Source organism: Pantherophis guttatus, chromosome 1 (assembly GCF_059756535.1).
Source record: "Pantherophis guttatus breed Tessera chromosome 1, ASM5975653v1, whole genome shotgun sequence".
Classification (NCBI taxonomy): Eukaryota; Metazoa; Chordata; class Lepidosauria; order Squamata; family Colubridae; genus Pantherophis; species Pantherophis guttatus.
Window position 1 is genome coordinate 23,931,200 of NC_142063.1, and position 16,685 is coordinate 23,947,884.

The 16,685-nt window shown below is 42.8% G+C and overlaps 1 long non-coding RNA gene across 1 annotated transcript; it reads left to right on the plus strand.

Moving 5' to 3' along the window:
• The first annotated feature begins 15,055 nt into the window (after positions 1-15,055).
• LOC117677367 (uncharacterized) lies at positions 15,056-16,449 on the plus strand. Its single transcript, XR_004594778.3, has 3 exons — positions 15,056-15,212; positions 15,623-15,690; positions 16,368-16,449. It is a non-coding gene; the product is annotated as an uncharacterized LOC117677367 (long non-coding RNA).
• The last annotated feature ends 236 nt before the right edge of the window (positions 16,450-16,685 follow it).

Consider the following 16,685-nt stretch of genomic DNA (forward strand, 5'->3'; position numbering starts at 1 on the left):
GGTTTGCTGAAGCCAAGCTTGGTCCTTCACCTTCACTCACCTTCTAAGCTAAATGCTGCTTCACTCAACTGCAGATTTTTCTTCTCTGCTTTCCTACATACCCAATTCTGGTGCCACCAGCATTTTGCTTTGATAAATTGGAAACCAGGTGTGTGGCCCAGTTCTCTTCACAGTGCCTCAGGAGAAATCAAAGGGAAGGAAAATCTCATGTTGGCCACTGTAAAGTTACCTTCTCTATGCCCAACCTCATTCTTTGCTGTATGGTGACAGTAGATCAGTGGTGGATTGCCCCGGTTCGGTCCGGTTCTTGGGAACTGGTAGTAAAACTGGAGGGAGGCTCCACCCACTCACCCAGATGTCATCATAGACGGTCTGTGCATGCGCATAAGCGCGATCCCATTGCGAACCGGTAGTAAAGGTAAGTAGAACCCACCCCTGCAGTAGAGCATAGGTGGATAATTTCTTTAACTAGCAGAAATCTGAATTTCTTTTGGTATCAGCCTATTATAAGCGAAAACATTTTTTTCTTTGCTGTCACTGCAAATCCTGAATATACAATTCAGATCCCATCAAGTAAATTCTTTACATTATCTTTAACATCCTTGGGTGGAGTAATCAATTTTCCTTAACAAGGCACCATTCCATTATGCAGAACTTCATTTCCCATAATCCCTGTCAATAGGGATTAAGGTGAGTATAAGCAATAATATGAAGTGATCTTTGAAGGATTTTCTATTTTAGTTCTCTGATGTAAAATCTGCATCTGAAAAAGCTTCATAGCAAAGAGATTCAAGATTCCTGCTAGACTAGGAAACTGACAATCAATGCTCAGCAAGATTATATTACCAGGTGTTTTTTTTTTAAAGCAGACCTTTTAAATCTATTTTGCAGGAAGCAGTCAACATTTGATGAAAATTTGGAAGAAAAGTGATCAAAATAGTATTTTCTTGGTAGGTGGCTGATGTCAGGCCCAAAATCAGGAATAATTCGTCAAAGCTCAGTTCTTTATTGTTTAACACCTATAGACAAAATCTTGCCAAATTGCAGATTCTACTATTTGCATCTGTCAGCCCTTCAGTGTAAACTGGACTAGGAAATCAAAGGCATGGAGACAAATACTACTTTTATTGTAAATTTATAGTAACAGAATCTTGCAAATCTGAAAACACTTCCCTCCTCCCGCTATATTCATGAGAATGAGGCAGGGCTTGTCTGACATAGTTCCTCATGTTATAGTTCTACCTCAGACCAAGGTTTCTTTTATCTAATGGTTGTCCTGGCTTTCTCCTATTCTTCAAGGCGTTTCCTCTTCCCTCTACATAATCTATTGGGTTGGTTTGGCTTGATGCATTCCATATTACAGAACATTGTGTTGAAATACTGGGAGGGTTTCAAGGAAACAACTTGGCAGCTGTTAAATATAAAGTTTTTTTCAGAACAAATGTAGCATCTTTACCAGTGGTGGGGTTCAAATTTTTTTACTACCAGTTCTGTGGGCATGGCTTGGTGGGTGTGGCATGGCTTGGTGGGCGTGGCTTGGTGAGCATGGCAGGGGAAGGATACTGTAAAATCTCCATTCCCACCCCAGTCCAGGGGAAGGCTACTGCAAAATCCCCATTTCCTCCCGATCAGTTGGGACTCGGGAGGCAGAGAATAGATGGGGATGGGGCCAGTCAGAGGTGGTATATGCTGGTTCTCCTACTACTCAAAATTTCCGCTACTGGTTCTCCAGAACTGGTCAGAACCTGCTGAATACTACCTCTGATTTTTACCTTTCCTAGTAGTAAGGTATATTTGGAGTCTGTTGAAAAGTTTAATTTTGATAAAAGAATCTCATGAATACTCTGGAATAACTGTGCTCTTAAAATTGGTGGTAAAATTTTCTACTGGAAAGAATGGGCCGCAAGGGGTATAATTATCCTAGATCAATTATAGTTTAATAATTACTTTAAATCTATTTAGAATCCACAAATGGAACTTTTAATTCAATTCTATTTTTAAAACATATACTAACATGAGTTTTAGTCCACTCATCTTAAAATTTGAAAAAACACCGTTCTAGAGGAAGCAAAGGAAGAGAGAAGAAGGGAATTCTCTGGAGGGAAATGGAAGCGTGGCTCTCTGTCCTTCTGCAGAAATGCTTATTCCAAGAAACTTTTCATAAGCAAAAGCTGTCAATGGTTTTCCAAGAACTTCCTGTGCCAATTGAGAGCTTTGTGTGTTCCTAATTGGTTTCTCTGGTGCCTGATGCAGTAGAACCTGTCACTATTATGGGAAAACAAATTTGCAAAACTTTTTGCAAAAAGTCAAGCTGTGATCAAGAAAATTGTAGTCATTCACTTTATAGAGCAATCTATTAAAAGTATCCAATTCTGGAGCTTTGCTGGGAGAAAAAAAAAAGCCCACAACAAATGGTGCTTTGTTCCTATTTTCACAGACATTGTACAAAAGCATTGCTAGATTTAGGTACATGGTTCTATCCCAAAATCTTTCACAGCATTCCCCAGTGCTCCTTGCAAGAAACAAATGCAGGGGACAGATGCCAAATTCTCTTCAATCCAACCCAAAGAAAACCCTTGGAAGCTCTTCCCTAGCCAGGCATAACCACCTTACTTTGAAGTGTCATCTAGCACAGCGGTCACCAACTGGTGGCCGGTGGACCACTGGTGGTCCATGAAGATTATTTGCATTTTTTATATTGCACTAAATCAGGGGTCCTCAAATTATGGCCCCTGGGCATAGTGCAATGAATGGTTGTGTTGCTGCAGAGAGTCTCCCCCTTTGGGGTCTTTTTGTGTGGGTCAGAGGGGGACAGAATTTCCAACTTGGGGTCTGCTTCAGCCTCCTGGTGTAGGGCTTTGGGTGAAGGCTGGAGGGAAGTGCCGCTGGTGGCAAGGAGCTGGAGGGCCTTGTTCCAGTGGCACTACATCATGTCCTGGAACTGGCTGACCATCTCAGCCCACTAAGTCTCCAGGCACCGATACCTGGACTTGCACTCCCGCAGGTCTTCCCTCTGCTTGGAAAGCCTATGCTCATAGTCCTGAGTGAGGTGCTTCTGCTGAGCCTCCTTCTTGGTCAGATCCAATTTGAACTGAGCTGTTTTGCCAACTCTTTCTCCTGGTGGCTGCTTAGCTCCAACTACTACTTCCTATTGGGGCCCTAAGGAGCCTGGGTGGGAAGGCGAGGAGTGGCTGGCAGGGGAGGGGTGAGTAGAGGCTGGCAAGGTGCCCCTGAATGTGAGTGACATTGAGGTGGCCATCAAGTTGGCCATGCTCACCCAGTCACATGATCACCTAGTCACACCCATCCAGCCAATCATTAGGCAGATCATATTAGTGGTCCGCGGGATTTAAAATTATGAATTTAGTGGTCCCTGAGGTCCAAAAGGTTGGTGACCCCTGATCTAGAGCATTAGATGGAGCACCCAGTGGGACAATGCCAATTATACACTATGGCTAGGATCCAATCTGGGTTGATCACCGAAACCAGAGGTTTTGTCTTCCAAACTTTCGGACTCATACTGGAGTCCATGTTCAGGGAACTTCTCTGTGTGCTTTGAGCTGTTCTGTGTGGAATATATATGGTGCCTTTATGTGTAGCTTTTTAGATGTAGAATGGGGAGTCGATGGCTGGCTATTGACAGTGGCTAAGCTACACTGGAAGAGACTTTATGCAAGATTCCCAAAGACTTGTGATATTTCCCAAAATATAATGGTATGTGGGAATGACCTTGGTATACTGGGGAAAGAGAAGTTACTTGGGAACAATCAAATAACAGAAGGTATAACCTGAAGTTGCCTAATAGACAGAGAAAGAAACACAGAAAGGAAGCTCCCTAATTTCTTGGCTGTAAAAGAAACAGATTTGCAAGATTTTGTTAATGCAGCCTTACAGTGAAGTAGATACAGATACAGATTAACAGAGTTGGAAGGGACCTTGTAGGTCTTCTAGTCCAAGCCCCCCTTGCAACAACCAGGAGACCCTACACCGCTTCTGACAGATGGCAATCTAGTCTCTTCTTGAAAGCTTCCAGTGATGAAGCTCCCACAACGTCTGAAGGCAAGCAGTTCCATTGGTTGATTATGCTCACTGTCAGAAAGTTCCTCCTTATTTCTAAGTTGAATCTCTCCTTGATCAGTTTCCATCCAGTATTCCTTGTCTGGCCTTCAGGTGCCTTGGAAAATAGCTTGACCCCCCTCCTCTCTGTGGCAGCCCCTCAAATACTGAAAAGCTGCTATCATGTCTCCTCTGTTTCTTCTCTTCACTAGACTAGCCATGCCCAGTTCAGTGATGGTATTCAACTTTTTTACTACTGGTTCTGTGGACATGGCTTGGTGGGTGTGGTGTGGCTTGGTGGGCGTGACAAGATACTGTAAAATCCCCATTCCCTCCCCATCCCACTTACCTGCTTTCCAGCTCCGTTCTCCTGTGCAGGGCAACAAAAGAAGACCCAGCTGATCAGCTGGAACTCTGATCAGCTGGGACTCGGGAGGCAGCGAATAGATGAGGGGGAGCGAACCAGAGGTGGCATTTACCAGCTCTCTGAACTACTCAAAATTTCCACTACCGGTTTTCCAGTACCTGTCAGAACTGGCTGAATACCACCTCTGGCCCAGTTCTTGCAACCGTTCATCATCTGTTTTAGCCTCCAGTCCCCTAATCATTTTGGTTACTCTTCTCTGCACTCTTTCTAGAGTCCCAACATCTTTTTTATAGTGTGGTGACCAAAACTACAATTAGTTCATCTGGTCATGTTTCTTGTCTGGTCTAGATAAGAACAGCTGCAGGCTGGCCATGCAAGAGGTTCAGAAGGCACTTTCTCTAGTTTGCTGGGCTGTAGTGGTAGAACAATATTTTTCAGGCTTGCTAGATAGCGATAACATTTAGACTTATATATAAAGCCCTATAGCGCTTTACAGCATTCTCTGGGTGATTCACAATATAGAAGCATTATTTACATATTGCCCCGAACAATCAGGGGCCTCAATTTACTGACCTTGGAAGGAAGGAAAACAGAGTCAACTTTGAGCCTGTCAGGATCAAACTCCAGGCTGTGGGCAGAGTTTGCCTGCAATAGTGTACTTTAACCACTGTGCTATCAGGGCTCTAGATTCTGTTATTGTAGCTTTACAATAAAATAGAATTAGTTTATCTGGTTGTGGGTCCTGTCTAATCTGCCCAGTATAGCTGACAATTTTTTCTCGTTGATAGCAATGAAGAAAGTCCTTCCCAATTTCAATATCCACTTCTATTTTTCCAGGTTTACTCCAAGAGTAAAATACAGGTCTGAAATGGATCTTTTTCTTTTCCTTGTGAAGGTGAGTTGTAGAAGAACCAGGATTCATTGATTACAATCCTGGAATATCTTCTGGGCATCCAGATAGCTAAAAGAGGATTATTATTGGTGGACTTTATTAAAAGGTAAAGGTTCCCCTCGCATATACGTGCTAGTCATTCCCGACTCTAGGGGGCAGTGCTCATCTCCGTTTCTAAGCCGAAGAGCCAGCGCTGTCTGATGACGATTCTGTGGTCATGTGGCTGGCATGACTAAATGCCAAAGGTGCAAGGAATGCTGTTACTTTCCCACCAAATGTGCTCCCTATTTTTCTACCTGCATTTTTTGCATGCTTTCAAACTGCTGTAATGACCTGCACAATTGCTGCAGTTAATACAATAGTTAATACATAGGAGAAACATCAAAACGACTGAAAACGAGGGTGAATGAGCACAAACTAGTGGTCAGACGTAAGGAACAGCGCTCCCAGATTTGGATGCATATGGAGGAGCATGGTCACGAGTTCAACTTCCAAGAGACCGAAATCGTTGCCCACGATGAAACAAAAGGAGGGCGCCTCTTGAAAGAAGCCTGGTTCTCTAACAACAACTCCCTCAATAGACATATTGACATACCACCGGCATACCAGGCTTTACGGCACCAGGAAAGACTTAAGGAGAACCGATCACTAAGACTGAATGGAGATCGGGGACAAATCTCTTCCTCTAGGCATAGAGATTGGCCCAATGAAGGTGTGATAAACCCTGATAGAGGGCAAGAGAGTAGGTTAGGGAAACAGCAGAATGAGGAAGATGGGGGGGTAAGGAAGAACAACGCAGACCCATCACAAGATCATGGGTAAAACAAATGGGTTTAGAGGAAGCAACATGTGCGCCTAAAAGGGAAAGGCATAACAATGAGGGAGAGGGGGCCGGGAGAAATACCTTCAAAGCAATGCCTGATAACCCTGCGTTACCCCCCAGGGAGAGAAAGAGGCAACACACAATGGGGAAGGAGGCAGTGGGAACTGCATTGTCATCTGTTAGCATGACTAAGGCAGAAAAAAAGATAATTACAGGGGGAAGGCAAGGGTGTGGGCCTGTTACATGCGCAATGACTAAATTGATCAGCATTACATAAAAGCAAGCAGCTCCTCAATGGAGATTTTATACTCTGACGAAATCGGTAGGGGCCGACGAAAGCTTAGCACAAGTTTTAAAATAAAATTTTTTAAACTTTTAAACGTTCCGGAGATCGTGATGTCTATCGCCTCTTCTATAACTATACCTGGAACTCGCATCTTTAGGACAATACATATGTATGTATGTATTAATGTATGTATGTATGTATATGTATATGTATATGTATATGTATATGTATATGTATATGTATATGTATATGTATATATAATCATAGCAGTTCCTGATGTCACTATTATTATGTTCTGGCAAATATATTTTGGCACATTTTAGTTGATTGTTGGCTGCCTAGATTCATGGTGAGTGGGTGGACATATACATGGGATGAATGAATAAATTCATGAATGAATGAATGCCATTCAGTGGAGTTGTTCAGATCTGATCACATTTATTTAGACATGAATTATTCACTGCAGACTTGTGAAAGAATCTATAAACTTATTAAAGAATGGGCAAATGAGACCATCTTCAAAATGCAGGTGGCAGATGGTAAAGGCAATTCTTCTTCCTTGCTTGAGCAGGAAAACATAAGCAGGAAGGGAAACTCCAGAGATTGATTGTACTTGAAAAATGGGCTCCAAAACTACCTTTTGAAATTCTATACTAAATCCGTGAACCAAGAAATTGGATGGGCAATTTCTCTGAGTTTCTCAAAGAAGTCACTAAGCTCAAAAAAAAGGTATCTTGTAATATCCCTTCCAACTATGATTCTGAGGCTATTCTGACTGCCTGGGCATTGAAAGATTATTCTGCTTTAATTGGGTGATGTTAATAAAAATTGATGCTATCATCTATACTACTCTTAAACATCCTGTCAACCATCAAGCCAAACTAGCCGAAGCCATCTTGGAGCTTCAGTGCTGCCACACTAGAGCTGAGGGATAGGGAGGGGGGGATTAGAGATAGCTGGGGTTGTGTAGTCAAAATAAAATACTTTCTCTTGGGAACCAAGGATGTTCTCACACCTGGCCGGAGGAAGGAGGAGTGATGTCACCAGACCAGCGGATGTTGCCTTGATTGGACCATGTGACTGATTGTTTGGGGTTGAGAGGTAAACTTCTACTTTTTAAGTGAAAACCGTGGGACCCTTCAGAGCTGGTTTTCACCAGATATGTGCCAATATGATATTTCCAATAAAGCTATTCTTTGAGGAATCTACCTGCCTCGGAGTTTTTGCTTGCAATGGATCTATTACTTGGAACCCTGACACATGCTGTATTTTGGTCCCCAAACTTCTCTCCTTTGTAACCAAGCCTGTTATTTCTATCTTCTGGTATTGATCCAGTAGCACCATTGTTTATGTGGGCTGTATGGCTACCCATGTATTCCATGAACCAGAAACTTAACATCAAAATAGTGGTTTTGGGTTACTTAGGGTGGGTTTTGCATGATGTAAAGTGTAAAATAAGAGTATCAAGTCTCCAGTAGGCTTAGTGTGTCCTGTTTTCTTTAGCTTCCACATAATATGGACTAAAATGTTGTCTTACCCTCGTCAGTAACCATGGCTGCTTCACTGTCACATGGTCCTTGCAGTGCTTATGAAAACCCGGGTTATCTGAGGAACTGTCTCACCCCAGTGGGACTAGTTTCATGGTTTCGTAAGTTTATTTGTCAAGCATATATAAGATAACAGGTAAAAGTATAAACATAATTTGAACACATGAAAAGAGCTCATTCCCCAGTTGCTCTCCTGGAAAGGGCCTTCTTTAGATCCCATCTGCCAAAGAATTTTGGTTGGCAGGATTCAGAAGAGTTTTTTCTGAGGTGGCCCCCACCTTCTGGAATATTCTTTTGTTGGAGGTGAAGTCCACCTCTACACTCCTGATTTTCTGGAAGAGCCTGAAAAATTGGCTCTGCTGCTTGGCCTGGGGTCCTGATAGGGGCCTTCTAGGTTGGGTAGGCTGAGCGTGGCTGGGTACAGAAGAGCCACATTCCCAAGCTCCTTTGGTTTTTAGCCTTTCTATTAAGAATAGAATAGAATACCAGAGTTGGAAGGGATCTTGGAGATCTTCTAGTCCAACCCCCTGTTTAGGCAGGAAACCCTACACCACTTCAGACAAATGGTTATCCAACATCTTCTTAAAAAGTTCCAGTGTTGGAGCATTCACAACTTCTGGAGGCAAGCTGTTCCACTGATTAATTGTTCTAACTATCAGGATTTAATTCTTTTAATTTTCTTTTGTAGTACTTTTTAAACTTATTATCATATTGTAAGCTGCCCAGAGTCACTGTATCAGTGAGGTGGGTGGCATAGAAATTTTAAAAAATAAATAAATAAACCCAAAAAAGTAATATAATTAGAAAAATTCCTTTCCTTAAATGATCAAGTCCAATTATCTTCTGTTTGGCCTCTTAGAGCCTTATGGCTTGAGAACTTTCTGCCTGTCTCCGTGGTGATCAAACTGGGTGATGGAACATGAACAGGCTGCCCCTGAAATGTGGAATATCTTGTTTTGGAAACTGGGCTGGTACTCCTTGAGATGGCCGTATGCCAATTGGTTAAGACCTAATTTAGGAAGGCATTTGTTCTGCAGGGATCATAAATCTTTTCTGATGTTTTAAGGTAGCTGCTGATTCTGCTTGCTTTATGTTATATAACCTCTTTATTTGTAATTACCTTTGTATGATGTTTGGGTATATTAATTTTAATTGTTAGTCACCCTTGAGGATACTCTATTTATTTTATCTGTCTACTGATCAACCTTCTATCTGTCTCTCTATTTCTCTATTTCTCTCTCTATTTCTCTCTCTCTCTCTCACCCCTCCTCTATTTATTTCCAACTTGGCCCTTTGTATCTCTCAACACCACACCTATCACCATTGTAATTGAGTCCATCTAACTTGTTGCTGATCATCTTCTTCTCTTTTCTTCCATCTTCCTCAGCATTATGGTCTTCTCAAGGGATCACATAATGGGTCCAAATAATTTCAGCTTGGTCATTTGTAACTCAACTGAGAACTCTGAATTTATTTGTTCTAAGTTTTCTAGGCTGTTCATGGCATTCTGCAACATTTACGTTCGCCAACATTTATGTTCAAAAGATCTTCCCCAACTTTTATGTTCAAAAGCATCAACATTTTTCTTTCTTTCTTTTCTAAAATAGTTTTTATTAAGCTTTTTACTTTTTAAAAACAGGGGAAAAAAACAAGGACAAAAACAGAGTAAAAAACATGACAAACATAACAATACATTATATGCTATTTTTACAGCCTTCTGTATCGACATGCATATTTTCTATTTTTGTTCAATTCTTCTACTGAATACATACATTTACATTATATTTATTTACACAATCAATACTATAAGGTTAACAATAATTAGTAACATATAGTTCTTTATTTCAGCGATATTAACTTAAATTTCCCAATTCTTATTTAGATTTCTTTTTTCTAACCATTTGTACAATTTGTTTCACACTCTAAAATAGTCCGAATCTTCTCTTCCCTTAATTTCCATTATTTTATCCATTTCGGCACATTGTAGAATTTTCCTAATCACTATTTCCTCTGGTGCAGCATCAACATTTTTCTATTCTGCTTCTTCAAACTGTATTCCAGAGAAGCCAAAGTCCAATGTTACTCAAATATGAACATAGCAAGGGGCAAAGGGTTTTAGATAGAAGAAAGCTCTCTCTTTCAATGACACCTCAGCATCAGTTTGTTTCTTCTGGGAACTGCGCTAAGGCTTTTAAGGTTGGCTGTTGTATCATTTTGCCTCCTCAAGACGCTGCTCTCATTACCACCCTTAAAACAGCCCACCCATCCCCAACTCAAATCAAGCAATAATAACTTTTCTTAAAATAGCCAATTAATCTGATCTGGTTATATATAGGTCAGGTTCGTCATGTCCAAATTTCATGAAGATAAGCATCTTTGGATATTCATCCTTAATCCCTGATTGAAGGTGAATTATTCTCACATTCGTTTGCCAAGTAAAAATCTTTGTATGATCAGGGAATTTGCTCGACTACAAGCAAATTCCCTGAAGTAAGAAATTGAAGGGATAATGCCCTCCTCCTCCTCCTCCTCCTCCTCCTCCTCCTCCTCCTCCTCCTCCTCCTCCTCCTCCTCCTCCTCCTCTTCTATCCACCTTTCTGCACTTAATGTAATGTATGTCTTGCCCACAATTACTGTAAAAGTTCTGGACTGAAGCACAAAAGAGGGTTAAATATTTTTGTACAGAGCATACATAAATAGTAAAAAAACCCAGTCCCCTTAAAGCTTCAGTTAGTTCTCTGACTGGGGGGTGGGGGTGGGAGTAGCACATTCCAGAATTACAGATGGGGGAAATCAACATTTTGAGGTCGAACTCCCTCTCTGTTAATGAATCATCTGGGGAAACATTCAGATACCAAGTCATCAAAGGTCATTTAAACACAATGTCACTCCAAGGAGAAACCTGCAGAGTGTAACAAATAGGACAGTGATCTGGAACATTGCAGGATGTTAGGTCCCGAAATGCATTTTCTTCCAAGATGGATGCAATGGGAATGTATTGCTGATTTTACATCTGGCAGTGCTAGTGAAATTTTGTGCCAAACCTCCAACGTGCTCTTCCAATAGGTTGTCTTAAGCCCTGGTTCATTTCTTCTAACAGCAATAGCACTTAGACTTATATATTGCCCATAGTGCTTTACAGCACTCTCTGGGTAATTTCCAATGTCAGCATATTGACCTCAATTAATCTGGGTCCACATTTTACTGACCTTGGAAGGATGGAAGGCTGAGTCAATCTTGAGCCTTGTCAGGATTGAACTCCTGCCTGTGGACAGAATTAGCCTGCAATACTTGCAGGGTCGAGCTGAGGATTTTGTACAGTATCTGCATGACAAGATCGCTCGGATTCGAGAAGGCCTGGCCTCTGACTGGGTAAGTCCAGACGGGACGACTGAGGCAGGTCTTGAGAGTGTTATCTGGGAGGAGTTCGATCCTGTGGCTCCCGAGGACGTGGACAGGATTATGGGACCACATGTTTATTGGACCCGTGTCCCTCCTGGTTGGTGCTGGCTTTCCAGGAGGTTACATGAGGCTGGCTCCAGAGGATTATTAACACTTCCTTGAGCGAGGGTGTCCTACTGGCCGCCTTGAAAGAAGCGGTGGTGAGCCCCTCCTCAAGAAGCCCTCTCTGGATCTGGCTGTTTTGGCTAATTATTGTCCAGTCTCCAACCTTCGTTTTACTGCGAAGGTTGTTGAGAATGTGGTGGCATGGCAGCTTCCACAGTACCTGGATGAAGCTGTCTATCTAGATCCGCTCCAGTACAGCTTCAGGCCTGGGCACAGCATGGAAATGGCATTGGTCGCATTGGTGGATGATCTCTGGAGGGTTCGGGATAGGGATTGTTCCTCTATCCCGGTCCTGTTAGATCTCTCAGCGGCTTTTGATACCATCGACCATGGTATCATGTTGCACTGGTTGGAGGGGTTGGGGGTGGGGGCACCATTTTGCAGTGGTTCTCCTCCTACCTCTCTGACCAGTCACAGTCCGTGTTGACAGGGGGGCAGCGGTTGACCCCGAGGCGCCTTGTTTGTGGGGTGCCGCAAGGGTCAGTCCTCTCGCCCCTTCTGTTCAACATTTATGTAAAGCCGCTGGGTGAGATCATCTGTGGCTTTGGGGTGGAGTTCCATCAGTACGCTGATGACACTCAGCTGTACATCTCCATCCCAGGCCACTCCAACGATGCCCTTGAAGTGATGTCCCGGTGCCTGGAGGCCATGCGGGCCTGGATGGGGAGAAACAGGCTCTGACTCAACCCTTCCAAGACCGAGTGGCTGTGGCTTCCAGCATCCCGATATTGTGGGTGAATCATTGGCCCCCACGGAGAGGGCTTGCAACTTGGGCGTCCTCCTGGATACACGGCTGTCTTTAGAAGAGCATATGATGGCCGTGGCCAGGGGGGCTTTTTATCAGGTCCACCTGATACGCCAGTTGCGTCCCTTTCTAGATCAGGACTCCCTACATACGGTCACTCAGGCACTCGTCACTTCCCGCCTGGACTACTGCAATACTCTCTACATGGAGCTCCCCTTGGGGTGCACCCAGATGCTCCAGTTGGTCCAGAATGCGGCTGCATGGGGGATTATGGGAGCGACGGGGCGCTCCCATGTGACACCTCTCTTGCGCGAGCTGCACTGGCTTCCTGTGGTCTTCCGGGTGCAGTTCAAGGAGTTGGTGACAACCTTTAAAGCGCTCCATGGCTTAGGGCCAGGGTATTTATGAGACCGCCTTCTGCCGCCAATAGCCTCCCACCGGCCAGTTCGCTCGCACAGAGAGGGCCTACTCAGGGTGCTGTCAGCCAGACAATGTCGGCCGGCGACCCCCAGGGGGAGAGCCTTCTCTGTGGCAGCACCTGCCCTCTGGAATGATCTACCCCCAGAGATATGCACAATACCAGACCTCTGGACTTTTTGTCGGGCCCTGAAAACACATCTATTTCATCTAGCTGGGCTGGCTTGATCCCATCCTTTCGGTTTTAATTTGTAATTGGTTTTAACTGGGTTGTTTTAAATTGATGGCCAAAATTATTTAATGTCTTTTAAACTGCTTTTAAATTTTATATGTTATGTTTTACCGTGGCTGTTCACTGCCCTGAGTCCTGTTGGAGAAGGGTGGTATACAAATAAAATAAAATAAATAAATAAATAAAATACTGCATTTGAACCACTGTGCCACTAGGGCTCTTATGTTTGTGGCTTTGGGTGGGTTAGGCTTGCTGGCCCCTGGAACAACTAAGATAAATAATATTAAGGCAGCTGTTTCAAAATAGTAAATGGTGGCATTGGGAGGGGAAGAGAAGCTTATATATAAGGGTGCATCTCCTTAGATGCTGGACTGCCACCTTTGTGATCTCCAGACCATTCACAGGGAAATATGATGGCTTCAGCACTCTTCCAAGTTTCCTTCTTGCTTTCTCATCCATAAGGAAACTTTGAGCTCAACAAAATGTGCCACAACTGTCATTCTTTTGTTTCGCAGATTCAAGTGAAAATGCTGTATTTGCATTCCTATTCAAGTTATGTTAACAGAAACCAAAAGAGCACTTCAAGTCCACCATTATTTCTGCCTGCGTTCTGTTAGGCACGTCCATAAATAACTGCTCAGGTGACAGCAGAATCCATTTTCACTTCCCTCCAGCATTAAATTAATCCTTCCCAGAAATGTCAATTAAAGCAGTCAAGACTTCTGACTGTGTCATGGAGATCACCTTCTGACAGCTGCCCTTTCCTTTTTGGAGTGCAGCTCACAGACGTCCTCAGCTACAAATAATGTTGCCATGGGGAAGAGATGGTGCCGTTTTATGTTAGGCTCATCAAGGCTATTGTTCCACTGAAAAACAAGCATATCTGTGAAATCCTATGGGCTTCTGCAATTAACATCTCAGCTGTAAATATGTTTACAAGAAATTTACCTCTTTGGTAATGAATAAACATGACTGTCAGGGTTCCAAGTAACACCCCCAACCAAGTACGACTGAGGCAATCAATTCCTCAATGATCCATTTTATTGGAGATGTCATATTGGCACATCTGGGAAAACCTGAATCTGAAAGCTCCTGGGTTTTCCCCACCCAAAAGAAAGTCAAAGTCCTTTCCCCTGCACCTACATGTCCATCACATGATCCAATCAATCCACTGTCTCAACTGGAGATGCCTCCCAGTCACGCCACTCCAGGTGCAGGCTGAACATCCTTGACTCTTAGAGAAAAGAATGTTGTTATGGCTAAATAACTCTACCAACTCCATACAACCCCCCTCCAACTTTCCCACAGCACTAAGTGTGGCAGCCCTGAAGATCCAAAAGAAAAGATGGCCTCCAGGGCTGACAATGACTGCCAAATAAATGGCACTGGTAGCCCCCCCCCACACACACACTTTGCTCCCCTTGGACTCTCACAAAGGGTGCCTGGTTTCTGGAGCATGAGATTCTCATTCTGGAGAGAATCCCAATAAAGTATACTTCATCGGTATATTTTATAATATACTTTATTGAAGGAATTGGGTATGTCTACTTTAATGAAAAAAAGAAGCAAGAGTGACATAATAGCAGTGTTCCAGTATCTAAGGGGCTGCCACAAAGAAGAGGTAGTCAATCTATTCTCCAAAGCACCTGAAGGCAAAACAAGGAGCAATGGTTGGAAACTTATCAAGAAGAGAGCCAACCTAGAATTAAGAAGAAATTTCCTGACAATGGGAACAATTAACAGTGGAATTGCTTGCCTTCAGAAGTTGTGGGTCCTTCATCACTGGAGATTTTTAAGAAGAAATTGGACAGTCATTTGTCTGAAATGGCATAGAGTCTCCTGCTTGAGCAGGGGATTGGACTAGAAGACCTCCAAGGTCCCTTCCAACTCTTATTCTGTTATACATGAGTTTCCTGCTGGAGGTAGTCCTGCAGGAATAATACTGAAATTGTGCCTGACCTTTGGGGACCAACATGCTTCTCTTAAATATTTTGGGGTAGTGATATCACATCATTCAGCCTTATAGTTAATCTCAGGTTAGCAATTTAGATGACTTCCAAATTTTTGATACTCAACCAGAAGGACCAATGGCAAAGGTATACAAGACTGGCAGTTCAAAATTTCTGGAAGACCTCCTATGCTTCTGTGTCTGATGTTAGAGCTCTCATACCATTGTTGGAAGATCAAAGCTGGAAATGAATACTCAAAGGCAGGGGGCTAGAAGAGGAAGTTCTCCATTTAATTTTCAAGAGAACAGCACAGAGGTTGTCTCCCAAAAAGGTAGTCAACAAAAGTATTGTTTCCAGGGGCTTAAATTTATAGGAAACAGTGTGTGTGTGTGTGTGTGTGTGTGTGTGTGTGAAAAGGAGAACATAGTTTGTGGAACAGGGGTATGTCAATCAATTGCTCAATCAATCAATCAGAATAGAAATGGAAGGGACCTTGGAGGTCTTCTAGTCCAACCCCCTGCTCAGGCAGGAGTGTTTATATATGTGTTTGTGTTAGTAGTTCATCGGAAGTTAGTTAAAGTGTTCACATAAGTGTGTTAATTTCTCCCTTTCATCTTAAGTATGTTGATTTCTCCCTCCTCATATAGAAATATCATTTATATATATATATAATGAAGTCTTTTTCAGGGTTTCCTGTTGACTTGTTTGAATTGCTCCTCATGCCGCTCTTTCTTTTGACAGTGGATGGTGAGTCTTGCTGTTTGGTTTTGAATGGCTTTTCACAGCAATTTTTTCAATGCTTACGGCAGGTGAGATTTAGATTTTTAAAGGGCTTTCTTATAGAGGCAAAAGAAGCAAAAAGGAAAAAAATAAAAATAAAAATTGGACACTATTGTCAAGCCATTGGGCCTGGCAAAAGTTCAACAGCTGAGTCAATGTCATAGAAAATGAAAGTTAGAGCCACCATTTCACCGCACTGGAACAGGCAGCTAGGCAGTCCATGGGTAGAAAGAGCTCCTGGATCCGTGTTCTTCTCCGTGTCTTGCTCTAACTTCTGAATAGGTTGAGATGCATGTAGCCCTAAGTCTTTGGAGCAATAATAAAAGCTACTAATTGCTTTGGCATTCTTTTCCTCTGTAACTGTGATTCCTGTCCTAGAGGAAAATGGGATTCTGTAAATATCACAAGTGCAGAGTCAGAACTCATGACCCCTCCTATTGGCTAAAATATGTCAGTTCCACAGATGTAACCACTGGTTGGCAATTGCTATTTTTCAGAGGGGTTGGGAGGAAAGATAATCTTTTGGTTTATATCGCTTGTTGCCTACTTTGAGAACCATGTTTCCTATGTAACCAGGATTGGGCTTGGCAATAATTGGCACAGCAACATGGAGCTCATTAGATAAAGATACACCAGGTTTTGGATGCTCATCTCTGTTTTTCCTCCTTTTTTGTTTACCACCAAGCTCTGTGTTCTCTTTGCACAGTTGGTCACTGTCAACCAGCTGAAGCTCTCCTGAGATGTTCTGGCCAGATTCTGGAAAGCCACCTGCCTTTTCCGTCTTTCACAGTGAAGATGAAGGTAAAGAAAGCCACAAAAAGAAGAAATGCACAGAGATAGTTATCTCACTAAATTTGGGACTTGCCAAATGTTTTCTTTTAAAAAACCTGAGCACCTCTCTTTCAGATTGACTTGGAGAAGATCTTAACCAGTCTTGGGGAACAAGGTCCTCTGGTATCTTTTGCATTTAGCCTGCTCAGGATTGAAGGAGGCAACTCTTTGGAATCAACTTTGCAGCTGAGTA